The following is a 22150-nucleotide window of genomic DNA, read 5'->3' on the forward strand; positions in this document are numbered from 1 at the left end:
TCCTCTCAGCATTTCTCACCCCCATCCTACCCCACCCCAGACTCCAAACCTCTCCAGCCAGTGAGCATTGCTCCCCTTTCCCCACTCTCTGATGCCTAGATAGTGCAGCCCTTTGGCCTATGTGCTCTCTTGGTCCTTGGCTCCTTTCTTTGACCCTTTGCTGTCTCTCCTTTTCCCTGTCTCTTCTCTTCCTCTCTAGGTCTCTCACCTCCCCTTCTCTCATAGCCCAGTTCAGTGAGCTGGCCATGTTCAGTCTGGACTCTTGCAGATCTCTGGCTGTTCTCTCCCTCAGATCTACAATGAAAACCTCCTCTACCATGCCTAAGGAGCAGTGAGGTCACTTTCATTCAGTCACCAGAAGTAAGCCTGAGACAGGGGCTCCTGAACTCATTGATTCATGAGGATGAAGATTAAAGATGTCACCTGGAGTTAGGCAAAGTGAGTGCAAAGGCTTTGTTTGTTTGTTCATTTGTTTTGTTTTGTTATTTTTCTGAGATGACTTCTCTTTGTAGCTTTGGCTGTTCTGGAACTTGCTCTGTAGACCAGGCTGACCTTGAACTCATAGACATCCTCCTGCCTCTGTTGGACCCTCATGCCCAACGTGGGAAGGAGGTCGCCATCAGAGACCACACAAGGCACAACGCACTGATGCAAAAGCAAAGGTTTATTGCTGACGCGCCTGGGTCCTACAGCACTCGAGAGACTAAGGACCCCCAGTGACTGTTACAGGCTAGTTTTAAAGGCTAAAACCACAAAGCAGGTGGGGTTGCTTATCAAGTTAGACCATATGGACATTAGGACATCTGGCGTTGGGAGACCTCTTGTGGGGACTTGGGTGTGGGTCCCTAGGGCGGTTACTGGAAACCGTATGGGACCTCTGATATTTGGGAGCTTGCATATAGCTACTCTAGGAACTAGGGTGTAACTCCTGAGGCTAGCAGTAACGAGAACTGGGGGAAGCCTCTGGGTAGGCAGGGCAAACAAGCGTCTTACATTTTATAATTTTACAATTTCTCACCTCTGCCTCTCAGGTGCTGAGATTGAAGGTGTGCACTGCTGCCTCAGCAGCCACCACCATTGCCTTGCTAGATTTTAATCCTATTTGGCATAAGTGTATACTACAGCAGTGTCCTATCCAAACTGGCTAGTGGGTGGCCATGATGACAAGCAAGTAAGACAGGGCACCACCCCAGATCCAGGCAAAAACAGGTCAGAGGAACAGAGCTTAAAGCTAACTGACAATCAGGCATTTTCCTCCTGCCTGCCCAGGAAATTTTCAAAGGGGGAGTGAAACTCTAACTGCTAGGAAAACTCCTGCTGTGTTTCTTAGCAACTTACATTCTCAGAACTCAGTGGCTCTGGACTTGTAAACAAGCCTCTCCCACTCCAACAAGGCTAAAAGGAACACTGGGAGGCAGGTTAAACAAAAGCTTACCTAAGGGAAAAAGCCGGATTGGAGGAGGAGTTGGAATGTGGTAAAATAATTTTAAGTTACAGGTGGGAAGCGAAACCGCGACTCTTCTCAGTGAGCCTAAAAACTAGAAGCTTGGTCAGACATGGCACAGATCGGGCCATTTGGGTTCTTTTGTTGTTGTTGTTGTTGTTTTTGTTTGTTTGTTTTGCACAAACATTTACTGGGGGAGGGGGCATCAGTTCTTCTTGGCCTCTGCCTTCCTCCTGGCCACCAGCAGGCTGCTAAGCTCCTCCCGCTTCCTCTTCGCTGTGACTTGCGAGTCCACCCTCTTCTTGATGAACTCGAGCTGGCACTTGTCCCTGGACACCTTGAGCAGCTCCATGGTGCAGCTTATGGGGTGCGAAGTCGCACATCCCCCTGATCACGTCCCTCACAAACTTGGCGAGCTTGATGAGGTGCCAGAGGCTGTGCCTTTCCAGCCCGAGTGGGGGGGGGGCGCCGGTGGGGTGTGGGGGGAGGGATTGAGGAGAGGGAAATCAGCAGGCAGAACCAGGCCAGAGCAGTCCACTCCTGACACAATGGCCTCTGTCTGGGGTGGAAGTCCTCAGCTTCCAGCTGCCTGGCCACGAGGCCGCTACGCTACAGTACATGAACTAGCTCCGAGCCGAGGAGCTGTTCTGCGAAGTGACCACCTTCGCCTCAAATTGCATGGCCACAAAGTCACTCTGGCTGCCTGTTCGCCTTTCCTCCGGGACCAGTTCTTGCTAAACCCCGGCTCAGAGATGCAGGTCTCGCTGATGCACAGCGTGCATTGGGGCGGACCTGCTCCTCTCTTGCTGCGCGGGCGCCCTGGAGCAGTCGGGACTTTGTGAACTGCCTGCTGCTGCCTCCTACATGCAAATGAAGCACTGGTGGAGAAAGGGAGGAACGCCCTCAGCCAGTTCATTGAGCCCAAAATAGGCTTCAAAGAGGATGGAGGCGAGCCTGGTGAGCAGTGTCTGGTTCCCCAAGTCCCTCCTCCCTCCCCAGGACCCCAAAGCCAGCACCAGCCCCCACCCCACCTCCTCTACCCTCTCTGCTCCTCAGGCCAGTGAAGCTGGAGTTTCCGCTAGGTGAGGACCTAAAGCTGAAGGCAGAGGGCAAGGATGAGGATGTTTCTGACATCTGCATCGTCAAGGTGGAGTCTAAAGTGGCACACTGGCTCAAACCCCCTGGAGGCCTAGCAGGGGGTCTGGGTATCAGGGCCTCTGTGTGCAGCCTTGTGGGGGAGCTAACCCAGAGCAGTGTGGCCCCCAACACTGTAGCCCCACCACAAGTTGTGGTGAAGGGCTGCTACAGCCTGTAAGAGGCCGCAAAGGCAAAGGCCTGTTGTTGATCCCAGGAGGCAGGGCCAGTGTGGGGGCCACCTCGGGACTTGTGAAAGCAGTGGTGGGCCGCTGTGGCTTCCCGCGAGCGCGGGGGGCGGGGGGGGAGCAGTCTGGTGGCAGGGGGCGGCTGGGGACCCCTGCCTGGGGGCTTCTTCTCAAGTGGAAACCTCTTAAAGAACATCAAGTGCACCAAATGCCTGGAAGTGTATCAGGGTGTGGAGAAGCTGGTCTTCCACATGCGAACGCAACGTTTCGTCTTTATGTGTCTGCACTACGGCAAGCAGTTCAACCACAGCAGCAGCAACGTCAAACGCCAAGTGAATGCCCGCCACAGCGTCAGGTTGCACTCGTGTGGCATCTGCGGCAAGATCTCCTCAACCTGCACTCAGAGCGCAGCCCTGTAGATGTTCCTACCGTGATGTGCGCTTCGCCCACAAGCCGGGCGCCACCTCAAGGAGCAGCATGGCGAAACCACAGCTGAGAAAGCGCTGGAGGCTGGCATGGGCGAGATCCTCATTCGCTGAAGGGCAGGAGGCTGCGTGCAGGGGAGTGGGGAGAGTTCTGGGCCCAGGAGAAGTGGAGGGCTGGTTCTGGGTCAGGCGTACATTGTAAGCAGGAGGATTGGAGAGAAGACCTTGCCTCAAAGAGTAGAAGAAAAAGAGGAGCCGGAGACAGGGTTGATGAGGCTGAGGGAATATGGGGTCCCAAAGAAAGATTTCTTTTTGTAGAGGTGCACGAACAATGTGGAGGGAGGAAAAAAATTGCAAAGGCTGAAAGAACGTTGGAGACCAGCTTTTCCTGGGTAAAGCTGCCTCTGAGGAGGCGGGCTGCGGGGGGAACTGGGGGATTGGCAGGATGCAGCTTCCTTGCTCCAGTTTAGAATAGGTCACTGGGGGAGAAGGTGGTAGGGTAAACCAAGTACGAAGACCCAGGGCAAGACGGGGAGGCGGCTCTTGCATGCTGGGGAAGTGGGGCCGTAGGTACATGGTTCACCGGAAATGAAAGAGAATGGGTGGGCAACCTGGCTAGGTAATGAAACATGGGCGTACAGTAGCAAGAACAGTGAATAGAGAGGGGGTGGGGAGGCCAGGGCACACAGGAAAAAGGACACAAGGAGGGTTGTTGGGGGGAGGGAGGGGGTAGAGACTTATACAATTTAAAAAAAAAAACGTATTTTTAAAGATCTTTTTCCTGGAGTTTGGGATCTTAGGTTTTCTTTGTTATCTACAAAACAAAACAAAAAAGAAGAGGTACTCCTAGCGTATTTAGGGGTGTTCTTTCTGTAGGTGATTAGCAGCTTCCTAGGTCATGTGTTGTTACAAGACTGGAGAGGTAGAAGGCTCAGAAGAAGCCTACAAAGAAAAATACTTTGGATACAATAAATAAGATTATTCCACAACAAAGGCCTTTTTGTACAATAGGGATATGGAGCCTTGATTGGTTCCTTCACAGATAATATCTTGTCAACATCGGTACATAGTATTTGTTAGAAGGCCTACTGACAGAAGAATAATAGAGTTATGATGAGATTACATCACTAAACCAGAATTTAATAGCAGGGTGGAAAAAGCTCCTGCTGGGACTCATGGGCTTGGATTAACTATGTGATATGCATGTGTTTAGAGGGTCATTATGTAATATGTAGGTAAAGGCTAACTGGAAGGGTAGATATGTAGGCTTCAATAAGGGCTATGGCAGATTCAAGTATGGTAAGCAATACAAGAATAATAGATGTGATTGTAGCAGTTGGTGGGCTAATATTTATTAATAATAAGGTAGCTACGCCAATTACGTGTATTAGTAGGAGTCTGGAAATAATATCAACTGTAAGACAAACTGCTAGGGCTTTAGGTTGAATAAACAAGCTTATAGTTTTGATGATAATGAGTATAGGGATGAGTGAAATAGTTGTTCCTTGAGGAAGAAAGTGGGCTAATGAGCTTTTTATTTTCTGTCAAAAACCTAGGATTGCTGCTCCTGCTCATAGTGAGGTGGCTGTGCTTCTGTCTACAGGGAGCTGGGTGGTCGGTGTGAACCTAGGATTGCTGCTCCTGCTCAGAGTGGGGTGGCTGTGCTTCTGTCTACAGGGAGCTGGGTGGTCGGTGTGAATGTGTGCAGGAGAAGGACTAGCAAGTCTGTTGATCCGATGAATACAACGAGGGACAGAATTACTCGGGATCATGTTCATCCTTTTGGGGAGTGGGTTAATATTTACTTTATAATAAGTTTAGTTAGTCATTGTAAGAATGAATGGAGTTGGCTCTTAATTAAACATTTTGAAGAGGGGAATAAGATTGAGGGGACTATAATAATGATAATGACTACTGGTGTCTTATTATTGTTTGGGTAATAAAAGAGGCGAATAGATTTTCATTCATTTTGATTCTCAAAGGCTTTGGAGTTTCAGTGATTTTAGAGTTTTAGGGGATGGTGAGTAGGGAAAACTTGTGTAGAATTTTTTAATTGAAATAAGGTAAAGACTGTAGTTACTGAAGATAGAGCAGCAGTGGATCAGGTGGATGTACCTAGTTGTGGCATTTCACTATGGAAAAGTTTAGTCTCTAACTTTAACTTAAAAGGTTAATGCTCTAGGCTTCATAGCGAGTTTAAAGTATGGAAACTGATCAATTGTCAAAATATTTTAGTGATACTATTTCAAGAACAATTGCTATAAAACTGTGATTAGACCCAAAGATTTCTGGACATTGGCAATAGACTACACCTAGGTGATTTGATGTTACAGTAGCTTGTTTTAGATGTCCTGGGGCTGCATCTGTATTTAGTCCTCATGAGGGAACAGCTCATGAGTGAAGTATGTCTTCAGATGAAATTAGGATATGGATTGGAAGTTATCTTGGAAGTGCAACTCGATTGTCAACTTCTAGTAGGCAGAGTTCAGCTGGTTTTCAGCCATTTGTTGGAGCCATGTGTGAGGCAAAGCACAGGTCTTCGTAATCAGTGTATTGGTGGTTTCAGTATCACTGATGTCCTGTAGCTTACTGTGAGGGCAGGGTTGTCAGCGTCATCTGTTACGTAAAGATCTGAAGGGAAGGGAGGGCAAAGAGGATTAGAATTACAGCTGGTTTTCAGCCATTTGTTGGAGCCATGTGTGAGGCAAAGCACAGGTCTTCCTAATCAGTGTATTGGTGGTTTCAGTATCACTGATGTCCTGTAGCTTACTGTGAGGGCAGGGTTGTCAGCGTCATCTGTTACGTAAAGATCTGAAGGGAAGGGAGGGCAAAGAGGATTAGAATTACAGCTGGTTTTCAGCCATTTGTTGGAGCCATGTGTGAGGCAAAGCACAGGTCTTCCTAATCAGTGTATTGGTGGTTTCAGTATCACTGATGTTCTGTAGCTTACTGTGAGGGCAGGCTTGTCAGCATCATCTGTTACGTAAAGATCTGAAGGGAAGGGAGGGCAAAGAGGATTAGAATTACAGCTGGTAAAGTGGTTCAGATTGGTTCACTTCTTGAGCGTCTGTTGTACTAGGATGTGTAGTTCGTGGCTAGTATTAATGAGATAATACAGAGAACTAGAGAACTGATAAAGACAGCGATTATTAATGTACGATCATGAAAGTTTATAAGTTCTTCATAATAGGCAATGAAGTGTCTTGTAAGCCTAGTTGCAAAGGGTAAGCCATATAAGATACAAGATCTATAAATTTACTAGTATTTCATTGAGAAAGACATAAAAGTTATGAGATTAGAGTGAAACCAGTTTTATGGACTCCAATCCTTCCTTTCTTCTTTAACTTTTACATAAGTAGGCTCTTTGAATGTGTGACATGGTGAAGGGCAGCCGTGAAGTAATTCTAGGTTTGTTGATGAAACTGAGAGTACTTTTCATGTGGAGGCAAAAGCTTCTTAGATTATAAAAATCATGATAAGAAAAGCTGTTAGTGAAATAACTGATCTTAGAGAGAAACTACATTTCATGTGGTGTCGGCATCTGGGTAGTTGGAGTAGCATTGGGATTCCTGAAAGACCTACAAAATGTTGAGGGAAGGAAGTTAAGCTTACTCTTACAAATATAGTAGCAAAGTGGGCTTTTGCATATGTATTATTTAGTTTAACCTGAGAATAGAGGCAGTGGGCAAATCCAGCTATAATGGCAAACACAGCTCCTATAGATAATACATAGTGAAAGTGGGCAACCACGTAGTATGTATCATGAAGGGCAATGTCAAGCGAAGAGTTTGATAGAACAATTCCCGCGAATCTTCCAGCTGTAAATAAGAAGATGAACCCTGGGGCTCATAGTCTAGCTGCAGATAATTTGTGTTGCCTCCATGGAGTGTAGCAAGTCAACTAAATATTTACACAAATTGGAATAGCAATAATTATAGTGGCTGGTGTGAAGTAGACTCAGGTGTCTACTTCAAATCCAACTGTAAATATATGGTGGGCTCAAACAATAAATCTTAGGAAGCCAATAGATGTAGTTCACACTATTCCTATATATCAAAAGGCTCTTTTTTACCTGAATAAGTGAAGATATGTGATATAATTCTGAATCCTATGAGAATAAGGATATAGACTTCTGGATAACCAAAGAATCAGAATAAATGTTGATAAGTAGTTGGTCCACCCCATCCAGCAGGATCAGGGTAGGTTGTATAGGAGTGCCCGGGCCCGCCGGGGTTTGACTAACGCTCGGGAGGAAAAATTTCCTGTATAGAGACAGAACACTAGACATGAAGAAGGGGGCAAGTCTGCATTCTGATCAAACCCCATTTATTGAAAAATTTCCCAGAGTTTATATAGGCACAGAGGCATGGGTATTTGCGTAAGCAAGGGTTGCTATGGATACCTAACTCTGGAATGCTCCAGCAGGTAGGTATCTACCTTTTCAGCTGCTAATTGCAGGAGAGAAATTCCAGGAAAGTCGTGAAGGATCTGGTTAGTCAGGAAAAAGCTTCCGGAATTGCTGCTCACAGGCAGCTGGCCTTTAATCTGATCTTATCAGTAGTCCTACTGAAAAAGGAGTAGCTCGGGGGTCTAGAATGACCAGCCCCCACAATAAACCACAACAGGTGTTTAACTGCTGACCTGCAACAAGGTCAGTTGGTTTCTGGTGAATGGCAGACTGCTGGAGAAATAGGAAACTAGGCTCTGACAAGATGGCTGAACATTGGCCATGTAGCCTGTCCCGTACATAGGAGGAAGTATAGTAATACCTGTGGCTAATACTGGAAGGGAGAGTAGCAATAGTAGAGCTGCGATGAGTACTGGTGTTTGCTACTGTGTTATGGCAGGTGGCTTTATAGTGATAATGGTGGTATAAAGTTGATAGCACCTAGGATAGATGAGACACGGGATAGATGTAGGAAGAAGACGGTTAAGTCTACAGATGCTCCTCATAGGCTAGGTCTCCAGCTAAAGAGGGATATACCCTTCCTGCCCTGGCTTTTACTTTGCATGATGACAGAAGCAGGAGAAATGAGGAGGTAGGAGTCAGAAGGTTAAATTATTTATTCATGCAAATGCTATATCAGGTACTCCAATTATTAGATGCACTAATCAGTTTCTGAAGCCTCCAATTATTATAGGTATTACTATAAAGAAAATGATAGCAAATGCATGTGCAGTAACGATTACATTGTATACTTCTAATAGGGCTCCAGGTTGACCTACTTTGGCTCAAATTAAAATGCTTAGGACTGTCCCTACTATACCTGCTCAAGCCCCGATGATTAAGTGTAGGATTCCAGTGTCTTTATGGTTTGTTGAGAATAGTCATAGATTTAGCTTAATTAAAGTGATTGATTTGCATTCAATAGATGTAAGATGGAATCTTACAGTTCTTGTCAGAAGTTAAACTGTATGTTTTCTCAGGGCTTTGAATATTCTTGGACTATTATATAATAAACTTCTTATAGAATTAGCTGAAGTATCAGGGGCAGGGTTCGTGTTACGATAGTTACCATAGTTAGGGAAGGTAGGAGGAGGTGGTTTTTGAGATTTGTTTGGTAGTGTATAACATGGAGTTGTTATTTGTTGGGAAAAGGGTAGGTGAAGGGGAATAAGTGTGTGTAAAAGAATATGTTTAGTAAAGCTAACACAGCTTCTAGGGTTGTTAAGGCTGTGTTACTGTTTTTTAGTAATTTTGTGAAGACAGCTCACTTTGGTAAGAATCCTGCTAGTGGAGGAAAGCCTCCTGAGGATAGGAGAATTAGGGACTTTGTGAGTAGTATTATGGGTACTGTATTTCATGAATTGAATTAATTGGTATGAATGAAAATATTACAAGCTGTGAGGATAATGTAATAGTTAGACTAAGCAGTCTGAGGGTGGAGTTGCTGGGCAGGAGAGCTACTGTTCATATTATGTGGGCGATAGCTGAGTATGCTGTGCTATGTTTGTGTTTGGCTTAGTCCTCTTCACGCTCCAATAAGGACTGAAAGGCTTGTGGTGATAGCTAAGTTAGTATTAAGCAGTTCATGAATTTGAAAGAGGATTGATAAAGGGGTAAATATTTGTCATGTAAGGCGAATTAGGCCTGTGTGAAGGGGAATTCCTTGGGTTACTTCAGGAAGTCAGGAGTGAAATGGGTTTTAATTGCTAGTGCAATAAATTCTGAGAGTTGTGTTGTTGATTTGTGGTTGGAAAGTCCACATCGGTGGGTCGTGCTTTTTTTTTTTTTTTTTTGTCAATTTGAAGGGGAATACTTGCTAGCAAGCTTATTTCTAAACCCAGAAGGTTGGTCTGGGTATTGTGACTATTGGTCCAGGAAAGTTGGTGGAATAGATGGTGAGAAGGTTAGGGGAGTAGTTAGTACAGGAAGGGTTTGAACAGACGCTTTCAGGGTATGAGCGGGATAGCTACATTAGCTGACCTTAGGAGGAGTTAGGACAAGGTGGAAGGGTAGCACGGATATTTTTGAATTCTTAAGTGCAGGTTCAATTCCTGTCATCCTAGAAATAAGAGGGTTTAAACCTCTATTATTTACTCTGTCACAGTAACTCTTGTCATCCATATTTCTAAGTGTAATGTGGAATACTTGTTAGGGAAGTTGGTAGTGAGATGAATCGTACGCAGAGTACTAGTGTGAGATGTATCACAGACAGTGTGCTAGTGTGAGATGTATCACAGACAGTGTGCTAGTGTGAGATGTATCACAGACAGAGTGCTAGTGTGAGATGTATCACAGACAGTGTGCTAGTGTGAGATGTATCACAGACAGAGTGCTAGTGTGAGATGTATCACAGACAGAGTGCTAGTGTGAGATGTATCACAGACAGTGTGCTAGTGTGAGATGAATCACAGACAGAGTGCTAGTGTGAGATGTATCACAGACAGTGTGCTAGTGTGAGATGAATCACAGACAGAGTGCTAGTGTGAGATGTATCACAGAGTGCTAGTGTGAGATGTATCACAGACAGAGTGCTAGTGTGAGATGTATCACATGCAGAGTGCTAGTGTGAGATGTATCACAGACAGAGTGCTAGTGTGAGATGTATCACATGCAGAGTGCTAGTGTGAGATGTATCACAGACAGTGTGCTAGTGTGAGATGTATCACAGACAGAGTGCTAGTGTGAGATGTATCACAGACAGAGTGCTAGTGTGAGATGTATCACAGACAGAGTGCTAGTGTGAGATGTATCACAGACAGAGTGCTAGTGTGAGATGTATCACAGACAGTGTGCTAGTGTGAGATGTATCACAGACAGAGTGCTAGTGTGAGATGTATCACAGACAGTGTGCTAGTGTGAGATGTATCATACACAGAGTGCTAGTGTGAGATGTATCACAGAGTGCTAGTGTGAGATGTATCACAGACAGTGTGCTAGTGTGAGATGTATCACAGACAGAGTGCTAGTGTGAGATGTATCACAGACAGAGTGCTAGTGTGAGATGTATCACAGACAGTGTGCTAGTGTGAGATGTATCACAGACAGAGTGCTAGTGTGAGATGTATCATACGCAGAGTGCTAGTGTGAGATGTATCACATGCAGAGTGCTAGTGTGAGATGTATCACACACAGAGTGCTAGTGTGAGATGTATCACATGCAGAGTGCTAGTGTGAGATGTATCACACACAGTGTGCTAGTGTGAGATGTATCACACACAGTGTGCTAGTGTGAGATGAATCATAGGCAGAGTGCTAGTGTGAGATGAATCACAGAGTGCTAGTGTGAGATGAATCACAGACAGAGTGCTAGTGTGAGATGAATCACAGACAGAGTGCTAGTGTGAGATGTATCACAGGCAGAGTGCTAGTGTGAGATGTATCATTCGCGGAGTGCTAGTGTGAGATGAATCATATGCATCAGCTTTTACTGTCTAAAAATCTCTGTTTAGCTTCCAGGAATGTCCACATAAGCTGTAAACATAGCTGTCAGGAAACAACCTATGGCTGCAGTCTCTCCCCTCAGGGTCATCCCAGGCAATAACAGGCAGAGAAGTTTGTCACTAGGGAAGTGTGACTGCATGCAATTCACAGGCCAAAGAGTTTGATGTATTGGGCATGCTTAGAATCTTACCTTTCTGCAGTTTGTCACGGATGAGAAGATCAGGGGCTATAATTATTAATAAACCTCCTTTACTGTGTTTTCTTTGTAAAAATATAAAGGGAAAAATTAGCATCCACCTACAAATAATGAAACCTTTTCCAGCTGTGGTTGGTATTAAAGGGAAGATTTAGGTGCCTCATATAAAAACATAAAATTCCAATAAAAACCATTGTTGTTTCTACTTTGAGTTGAAATGGAGACATTAAACAGCAATTCAGAGCCCAAAGATTCTTGGGTGAGGGCTGAGAACAACGTCTTTAGGCCTGTGGAGCTGAAATGGTGGGCTTTGGTTTCTAAATAATAAATAAGACAATTTCCTCCTGGGACTATAAACAGTTGGCATCACCATGGATTGTAGAGTGAAAGACTTTGCTTACAGCCCTCTGTGACATCTATGGATGCAAATTCTTAAATATGCAGACTCACTCATGAAAAGTGCACCTGTGAAAAGGGAGCAGTTTGTAGAGCATGCACACCTGGTATCACACCTGTGCCACACCTGGAAATAGTCATGTTCCAATTCCAAGTTCACAGAGGGCTCCGCACACCCCTGCGAGCTTTCGTTTTATGACTCCACAACCCTTCTTCCCTCTTCAGCACCTTTCTGCTTCATGGCAAAGCTCTCCCTTCATCCTAAAATAAGCCTCCTCACCAGTGTTTTTTTCTCCATTCCACAAAGTTCACACCTGTCTGCCCAGCTATCTGTGTCTCTGTATGCGCTTCTATCCATATACATAAAAACAAACGCCTTAGCAGCACTAACCTATTTACATTAACCTGACTCTTCTCAGAAACTAAGCCCCTACCCCTCTCTCACTGTTCATTTATGTGTTCAGTATTCATTGAGTAAACATTTCTTGACCATCTGCCACAGTGCTTGGTGCTTGGCCTGGGAATGGAGCAGTTACATGATAGAAAATGTCCTATCTGCCCAGAGCTTACATTCCAATGGGGGTTGTTTGAAATAGGGAAATATAGGAATTAAAGAGAATAAAATACAGGAGGTAACTGAACTTTATTAGTGTCCACCTTGTACTATAATTTGTTGAGAAAATCCAAAATATTGAATTATATGAAATAACAGAGCTAGGGTTACAGTCAGTGCTAGAGTACTTGCCTGGCAATCACAAGCCCTCGGTTCAGTTCTCATTGTCAAAAAGGAAAAAGGAGAGAAGGGGGGAGAACAGAGAAGATGAGAGAAAGTACTGTGTCCCACAACAGTGCAAGAGGGAACTCCAGGTTCCTCTTTGTGACTTTGCTGGTTCAAATCACAAGTGTGGAGTCTTGTTTTCACACTGAAACACAAAACCTGGGGCTCCTGCATTGCCTGAAGTTTTGCTTGAGAGCAGTAGGGCACTTTCTAAGGGCATCAAGCCTGGACTTCTGGGTGATGGATGGAGACTCTTGTCATTTCTTTCTGAACATCTCAGAGGTTCCTAGCTAAAGAGCAGGGACCTCTGCAGTTTAACTTCTTGGAGAGCACATGAGGTTTCCACTTCCCTCCTTCTCTGTGTGGAGGGAAGACAGAGGTTGAGTAATGCATTAGCCACATAACCCAGTGTTCCTTTCTGCTGGCAAGGGCCGTACATACTTGTTGGGTAAGAGTCAGATGCTTTGAGCCTTTTTCTCCAAGGTTAACGGAAACACATGGCCTATAGGAACAGACAGACGAACACAACAGTACTAGGTAGCAGCAAGACTGCTTTTCTTAGAGGTGGCCGGCCAAGACTGCCTGTCAGACAGCATGGAGCCCTGTATTACAAGTCTCATCTGATAGGCCAGCTCCTGATAGCCACACCTCTTAGTCCACTGCTCAGACCCACTTTAGCTGCCTCAAAGCAGACAGCCTTGGCCCTCACTTCTCTTCCAGACTATCCTTTCATGGGAGTTGAGGAAGAGGAAGCATTCATGTTCTGATGTAAGTACCTTCTTTTTCTACTATGCTGGTGGTACCCTTCCCCCACCCCTGTGCCCCACTGAGGCTCCTAAGTCCTTTATGGACCTGAGTGCTGAAAGCTGCATCGTGTATGAATCACCCCAGCATGGCTAAGCCAGTTTGCAGAGCCAGCACAGCCTGTCAGCACGCACATAGACATGACTCCCGTCTGGACTGGCCCATGCTGGACTGTTCTCAGCCTCATTTCTTTCACTTGGTTTTTCTCTCATGGATTGTCCTGGCACTGGGAATCTGCTCTCTCATGCCAGTGCTTCTCAGGGTTGGAAGCTGCCTTTCCTTGCAGCTGCCATGGTGACAGCACACAGGGTATCCTGGTCGAGGGTTGCCCGAGTCCCTACAGAAAGACTTCTTTTCAGGAAGATTAGTGTTCCTGGTGTGTGTACCAAGAAAGGAACGCGTCCCCTGAAGTTTACAAGACAGAAATGGTCACCTGAACTTCCAGCCTCAAGTCTCTGTTATTTGATCTTTTCAAAGAGTAACTTTTCTGACTTGGGAGATTTCCAGTTTTGGAGACGTTAAAGCTTTCAGGCAATAGACCCGAAGCCTTTTGGTTTTCTTCCACTCTGGAGTTCATAACAAAGTCAGTCAGGAGATAAAGGTGGCATGTTAACCTTTCAGAGTGTGGTTCCAGTGGGTTTAACTGAGGAGGGATGACCCACCCTGAATGTGGCTGGTCCCTCCCTATGATCTGTATTGCTAGAGACTGAACAGTTCTAGAAGCTGTCTGCTCTCTGCTTCCTGACTGGATGCAATGTGACCAGCTGTCTTAACAGTCCTGCTGCCATGACTCCCTCCTAAGCAAGACGGACTGTTGTGTAACATTTTCCTTTGAGATTGAAACATTCCATCCCCAGGGAAGCAAGGAGGTGAAGGACTCAATATGGTTTAAGGAAGTCCCTGAAACTGACCAGATTCTCTAGGCCCTTGTCTGCCTGAGTAAGTAATAAAGAAGCCCCTAGGTCACTCTCAGACAAGTCAAGCTGCAAAGTACGCTGAGGCCACACCAGCTCTCTGGTAGAAGCAGACACTAGTCAAGCTGCCTGGAACATGGTTAGACCAATTGAGTCACTTAGAAAGGACACTCTCTAACCCATTGAGCTGAGTTGCCTGCAGGTTGTGTGATATGTTCCAAGTTCCTAGCTCTTGTGAGCTGTCACCATAACCTCATGGGCTTTGCTGATACAGCTGTCTCCGTGTCGTTTCTACTGCTGTAAGAAATGACTCCAGTAAAACTCACTGGCTCACCAAGTTTGACTTTGATGGTACCCATATTTTGATCTGGGGTAAGTAGACACATATCCCTCAAAATGTTTGTCACACAACTTGGACAATGCCCCCTTCTTAAACCATGAGGCAAAATAAACCCTTCCTTGGACCAGAGATTCAGTTTATTAGTTAAAATGCTTGCTGCTCTTGCAGAGGACCCAAGTCCATTTCCTAGCACACACATCAGACAGATTACAACCACTTGCTCTAGCTCCAGGGGATTCAAGTTTTGGCTCTAGATGAGCTCATGCCCACACTTTAAGAAGAACATCTCGAGCTGGAGAGATGGCTCAGAGGTTAAGAGGACTATTTGCTCTTCCAAAGGTCCTGAGTTCAATTCCCGGAAACCACATGGTGGCTTGCAACCACCTGTAACGAGATGTGGTGCCTTCTTGTGGTGGACAGGCGCACATGTAGGCAGAATAAGAAAAACATCTATCTATAAGTTGGTTTTGTTAGGTATTTGTCTCAGCAATGAGAAATGTAATTGATACGCACAGATAGTAGACACAGCAGTTGAGGACAGTTGTGTTGAGTGTGGGTGTGTGTCACAACCCCTCCGGTGGAGTCTGTGTGACAAAATGTTATCACAGAACCAAGGCGACGACTCCTATTCATTTGGGAGAGCCTCCTGGAAGGCGGGTCTGATGTTCTTCCCTGGAGTGGTGATTACAGCCCCACTCCTCCCTTCCTCACTCATTTGTTTTGGGAACATTTCGCTTTTGTTTTCACTTGTCTTATCAAAGAACTTTTCAGACATTAACTGTGTTGCTAGGCAACCCTTTACTTGAAACTGCAGCCAAGGGTCATTCCGTCAAGCTTACCACTAAGTTCCATCCCACTTGCTAATGTAAACATGGCTAAGAATTAATCACCAATGAATAGTTTATATTATGACTTACAAAAGTTTTGAGTAAAACCCCAGATAGTGGCGGATGAGCAAACAAAACTGTCTTGACTCACAGATGTTTGGCATAATGAGAGAACATTGACCTTTGATAAAGAGAGCACATGATTTGATGCCAATCTGATGACTTATGAATGATTATTCAAGATTGATGACAACATAATTACACAGCATCTTGTATTTTGATTTGTATGGAAAAATAATGTAACCACGTGTGAATGCTCCCATTTTAAAATGTGTATATAAACCTGGCTTGATGGTCTCCAAAATACACTCAGAATCAAATAGCACCTTTGCATTTGTGTTCTGTTGTGTCACTCGCCTATCTTTGTCCATCGGCAGTTTGAGAACTCCCGACCCAAGGACCAATACCCAACTGAGATGGTCCGCAGCAGGTGTGGGTGATAAGGAGTTCCCTGAGTGAAGCTGGAGAAAGGTGATCTAGGGATTAGGAGAAGGACAGAAAGCACTAAACTGTTGCTTGTTTAAGGAACCCCAAGCAGGTTCAGCATGATTGTTGCACTCTGAGGGGAGGTATGGAATGAGATTTATGGGTAAGGGTTAGAATGTTAGGAGTCCACAAATTAATAGAGGTGGAGTTTCCTTCTAAGGCAGGAGTTCTCCTTGGGTGGGTGTGGGGCAGGTCAATGTTGCTGCTAAATATTCTACAGTGGATAGACCAGGGTTGACTGCTGAACTTATAAGATGTAGCACAGAATGGAATGGTGGGTCTCATTGCCCAAGGAGTAGAAGAAAAATGACAATACAATTACTAAAATATATGCCTCTAATCCAACTCAGCACTGAAGAGGCTGAGGCAAGAGGATGGCCTGTTTGAGGCCAGCTTGATTATATAACAAGACCTAGTCTCCCGAAACAAATCCAACCAAATAGCCAAACATCATACAGTTGACTATGTAAAATCATTTCCTTTTTTCCACATTGTAATTATTTGCCACGGTTTTTATTTGCTACCCAGTGTTCTAAATAGAGAAAAGTTAGAAATTTCAAATTATCAGCAGATGGCGCCCACTTTATCTTCATACTGTGCAGGGCTGGTTTTAAACTACAAATATAAGGAGCTCATGCAGGTGGGCTCAGCCCCATCACACTCCTTTAAAAGCAGAGAATTCTCTATGGCTAGTGCCATATGCAGAGAGGCCAGAGAGATTCAAAGCAGAAGAAGGATTTGAAGTGCCCTGGCTGAGCTGGAAAGATGCGCTGAGTGTGAGCTCTGATCAACAGCCGGCAAGGACATGAGGCCTCTGCCTATAGCTAATGAAAAAGATTGCTGCCAACAACTGGAAACAACTTAGAAGTGGCATCTTCTCCAGCCCTGCTGAGCTGACTCTGCATTCCAGATCATGAGTAGAGAACCCAGTCATCTCTAAACACTGCTGACCCACAGAGGCATGAGACGACAGAGCGGGGCTGACCCACAGAGGCATAGAGTGTCCCCGACCCGCGGGTTCAGTTATTCATGGAGTCGCAAGGAGGGTCGTGACCTGTGAATAAAGAATTAGGCGAGAGAGAGAGACACGAGCCCAGGAAAAACTTTGCTTATCGTGGGCCGTTTATTGTAAGGGGGTATCCTTCTGAAAGGGCGGGGGTAGGAAGGAATGCAGTGTGAAAGTACAGAATCTTCTGGGGTAAGAACCCCGGGGTAGTGTGTGGGGAGGGGGAGGAAATAGGTGGCTTCTCTCAGAAGTCACGGTACGCTGAATGTTCCTTTTCTCAGGGCCAGGCAGAATGTCTGTGGTTTCTCAGAAGTCATGGTACGCTGAATGTTCCTTTTCTCAGGGTCAGGCAGAATGTTTGATAAGTTCTTTCAACAGTAGGCTTGAGGCCAGCTGAAGTCCGGCTCAGCCAGGGGTCTCTTGGCTCCCAACATCTCCCCCTTCCCTTTTTATTAAGGGCCTAGCACCACCTTTTGCCAAATAAGGTCTCACACATTCCCAAGAGCGCTCGCCATCGGGGTGGCGGAAGGCAAAAACTGTCGCCACATCAGGGCGCAGCATCTCGCAGCTCTCTATAGTTTGTTATATGGGCAATGAGCTTAGGAAAAGGAAATGGTCCGATCAAGGCTGGAACATGACTCTGGACCAACCGATCGAGGACCATCTTGGAGGTGACACTCAGTGCCATCCCGCGTGCAATGGGCAATTTTCCCCGCGGGGTGCAATGGCCACTGGGTGCACGCAGATATAGGGTGCCTTTAAACGTGCAATGGCAACTAGGGCCAGTCAAGTGCAAAGGCCACGCAGAGAGAAGTGAGAGAGACTCACTGCAAGTTAGTTATGTAGGACTCACAGGCAGCCTGCCAGGCCTGGGGGAATGATCTGACCTCTAAGGCAAAAAGGCTGTGCTGTAAGAACTGAGGATGATGGGAAGGGGTTTGATGAGGTTACCAGAAACGCCTGGGGCAGAGTCGAGCCCTCCATTTGGCATCGCGTAATGCCTGGAAATGTAGGGGTTGTCCATAGGGCTGCTGTGAAGGCTGTTGGACCCTTGAAGTCTCTGTTTCGGAGGCATTATTTTTAGGATCTTTTGAGGAGAAGAGGTGGTAATGGACCTATATATTCTTGGTAGCAGAGTCAACCTGGCTTTTAACAAAGGTGGTTAAACGATGGAAGGCCCAAGGCCCAAAAGAAAGGAGGAGGAGGATCTCCACAAAGGGGCCCAGGAGGCTGGGCAAGAGGGTAGTGAGCCAGGGGGAGGAGGAAAACCAATTCTGATACCAGGATTCTTGCTTCTCTCTGGCTCGCTGGCGTTCTCCCAGGGCCTTGGAAACTTTGTCAAGGCTTTTTTGTGCCAGTCCTGTTTTACTAACATAGAAACACCATTCCTCTTTAAGAGCAGCACAGAGCCCCCCCTCCTTGAGGAAAAGGAGGTCAAGACCTCTGCAGTTTTGAAGTACTACCTCTGCAAGGGAATCAAGGGAATCTTTTATCTCCTGAATCCCATCTCTCATATTGGAAATATCTCTATCAATAATTATCTGGAGCTCGGCAAAACTTTGTTTGGAGGTCACCAGGGAGGCAATTCCTGTACCTACCCACACTGCACCAAGGCCCAAAGTAGTGGCTATGGTGAGGGTCATAATGGGCTCTCTTTTAGATCGGGGGTGGATGGAGATGCCCTTATCTATAAAGTTCAAGAAATCTTCAGGGTTGTGGACGGAGAAGCAAGGGAATAAGAGAACCATCACACACCAATCACGCTTTTGGATAAACAAAGGGGTAAAGAGAAAAGAGGCCAGGCCTGAAGAGCAGGCAAATTTAAAGGTGGTATTTAATACAAGAGTCTGATTGCAAACCTCCAATAGGTCTCTGGGGGGAAGCATATTTGGGCCCAGAAGGCAGGTGCCAAAACCAGAAATAGATTGAACTGTAATGGAGTTGTCAGGTTTGGATGTGGAAAGGGCGGAAGATGTCTCATCGGTAAGGAGGGGGTGGAAAAGAGCGCGATGCCCTCATAGTAAGGGGGGTGGGGGGAGAAACATATCCAACATTCTGGGTAAGTGGAGGAGTTAGTACTTTTAAGGGTCTGGATAGTGGCATTAGAGAGATCAATAATGAGTTCTGCAATACTAGGGGGACCAACAGGGATGGTGGGTTGGAACAGGGTAGGGAAAGAAGCATGGAGGGTGGCAGAAGGATGAGGGGTTGGCTGTAGCTTAGGAGCAGGAGGCTTAGGGGCGGCTGCTACAGGTTTATGAAGCATATTATTGGGGCCTGCAGAGGCAGCATTTTTATTGGGGACTTCTTTTAAGAGCCTGATTTTAAAGGTTAATTCCATGTCATAACCTACTTTATAAAGGCGTAGGCCCCACTCAAAGCCCCTGCCAGCCCAAGTTTGACGTTTACCTGGGGCGGTGAAGGAGATGGATAGGGGATTGCACCAACCGAGGGTGGGGGAATGAGCACTATTGCAAAGCTTTTTTAAGTCATCAGGCGTATAGTGATTATTAACTTCAGGGTGTATCCAAGAACTAGTGACAGAGATATAATCCCAGGAGGAAGTTGGCTTCCAATAAGTGGTTCCCGATGTCTCACATCCCCAGGAGGCACAAAAGAAATCATTAGAGCCTCTGCACTTGTAATCATTGGTCCGGGGATGATGAGAGGTGCCAGGGCAAACATATAGGCCTCCATTTAGTCCTCAGTACCCTTGTCTTCTTAAAGCCTTATGAAGCAGTATTCATTCTAAATCATTGCGGCATCCTGACATAGCCTTTTCCTCTTTTGGGCTGTTTGGGAGCCTTAGACTCACGCGGGGGCCAAAAAATGTCCTCAGTACTCCAGTCGGGGTTAGCTCTGAGTGCCAGTATGCAGAGGTCTACTTGGAGGACTGGCCAATGGGGCTGAGCCCCCAGGTGGCTACTGGAATTAACGATGTCGACAGCCTGGTTTTCAATGGCCCATGTGTAATTGAATATCATGTAGGGATTATAGCGTGGGAGGGAGAGGGAGAGAACTTACCACTGGGTTCAGGAGAATGAGGAAGAAGATGAGCAGGGACATTCTATGAGAAAACACATTTATTGAACTTCCTCAGGGACTTTCCCTGGGGAGATCGTTGGGTTAGCCAGTTTGATTAGCCTTTCAGGAAGCCATCAAGCATTTTGTTGAGTCTGGTCATAGACACAGGCATGTCCTTTGCCCCAAATGAGCACTGGGTCAGGTCCATGCCATTGATGGGTCAAAGGGTCTTTCCACAGTACTTGACCATAAGCATCGGTGGTTGAAGGATGCCAAAATCTATCGGCAGCCGATTTTCCCTGACTATCAAGGGTTAAAAAATTAAGGACAAATAAGGCATGATTTAAAAAATTTTTATGATTATTATTGGTGGGGTATAATATCCCTCCAGAATTTTTGAGTTTAAAAATCATATTTTTTAAGGTTTGATGAGCTTTTTTTTACTATGCCTTGTTCTTGAGGATTGTAGGGAATTTCAGTAACATGTTTAATTTGTAATTGGGCGCAAAAGCTTTTAAAGGAGGAGCTAGTATAGCCAGGCCCATTGTCTGTCTTAATGGTGGAGGGCCGGGGCATAACTGTGAGGCAGGAGAGAACATGGCTGATTACATTCCTTGTAGCCTCCCCGGACTGAAGGGTGGCATAAAGGAATCCACTAAAGGTGTCTATAGACACATGGATGTATTTTAGCTTTCCAAAAGGGGCAAAATGGGTAATGTCCATTTGCCACAATTTTCCTGGGGTGAGTCCCTGAGGGTTAACTCCCAGATGTGTTTCAGGGAGGAAGGTAATGCAGTGTTGACATTGACGTACAATCTGTCGGGCCTGTTTTCTGGTAATGGAGAACATTTGTCTCAGGGTTTGAGCATTTAGGTGGTGTAGTTGATGAGCCTGTTGGGCCATCAGAAGGGGGTGCCGTTTTTGGGATAACAGAATTAAGAAGGTGTCTCTGGTGGCTAGGTAGGCCAAATGATTGCCCTTGGCCAAAGGTCCAGGCAGACCAGTATGGGCACAAATATGTCCAACAAAGAAGGGGCATGTTCTTTGTTGGATACTTTGTTGGATTTTAGCAAAGAGAGGGGAAGCATTAGTATCTGGCCGAATAAAGGGCACAATTTTTAACAGAGGAATGGAGAAAGCAACATAAGCGCTATCAGTATAGAGATTAAAGGGGCAGTCCTGTAGGGTTTGAAATACTTGGAAGACCGAAGTCAGTTCCACCAGTTGAGCAGAAGATAGATTAGTCTGAAACCTGGTAGTTTGTCCATCAATAATATAGGCAGCCACACCGGAGGAGAAGCCATCAATAGAAACCAAGGGGGCTTGTGGGATGGGGGTACTCTTTGTATGTTTAGGAAAAATTAAGGCTTGTTTACTGAGAAATTGGATAAGTTTGTTAGAGGGGAGATGGTTATCAATTTTTCCCTGGAAGGAAAAGCAATTAATGGCCCAGTCATCGGATGTTTGTAGTAGCCATTGAATTTGGGCGGGGCTATAGTGTTGGGTGACTATGTCCAGGTCTTTTCCAAATATTTTAAGGGAGCTTTCTGTTCTCAACTTGAGTATTTGGGCCACTAGGAGAGGATATGAGGAAAGGACTTTGGAAGGGGTAGCGGGTAAATGTAACCAGTATAACGGTTTATTTTGCCATAGCAAACCTGTGGGCGAAAAAGTGGTGGGGAGGATCAACAGCCAGAGAGGGGAAGAGGGGGAGTAATATAAAATGGTCTGATTCGAAATAGCAGCCTCAACAACCTGTAAGGATTTTATAGCCTCAGGGGTCAGTTGTCGAGGGGAAGAGGGGTCAGGATTGCCCTGAAGAATAGAAAAAAGGGGCTTAAGGTCTCCAGTGGTGAGTTTTAAATAGGGGCGCAACCAGTTAATGTCCCCCAGGAGTTTCTGGAAATTGTTTAGGGTGTGTAAAGAATCTCTTCTAAGTTCCATCTTTTGAGTGAGGATCTTATGAGAATGTAACTCGTATCCCAAGAACAAATGAGGGGGCTGAAGTTGAACTTTTTCTAGCGCAATATGGAGCCCAAACTCTTGGAGTCTGGCTACTAAGGAGGACGCAACTCGCAGGAGCTCCTCACCATCCGCTCCCGCCAAAAAGATGTCATCTATGTAGTGGATAAGGTAGAGATCAGGATGTTCAAGGCAAAAGGGATTTATGGCTTGGGCCACATACTTTTGGCAAAGAGTAGGGCTATTGGCCATACCTTGGGGAAGTCCCTTCCACTGGA

General features: G+C 45.7%; 1 pseudogene; it reads left to right on the top strand.

The window, feature by feature from the left end:
• The first annotated feature begins 1794 nt into the window (after positions 1-1794).
• On the top strand, positions 1795-3305 carry LOC127202968 (zinc finger and BTB domain-containing protein 12-like; annotated as a pseudogene).
• The last annotated feature ends 18845 nt before the right edge of the window (positions 3306-22150 follow it).

Source organism: Acomys russatus, chromosome 19, assembly GCF_903995435.1.
Source record: "Acomys russatus chromosome 19, mAcoRus1.1, whole genome shotgun sequence".
Lineage (NCBI taxonomy): Eukaryota > Metazoa > Chordata > Mammalia > Rodentia > Muridae > Acomys > Acomys russatus.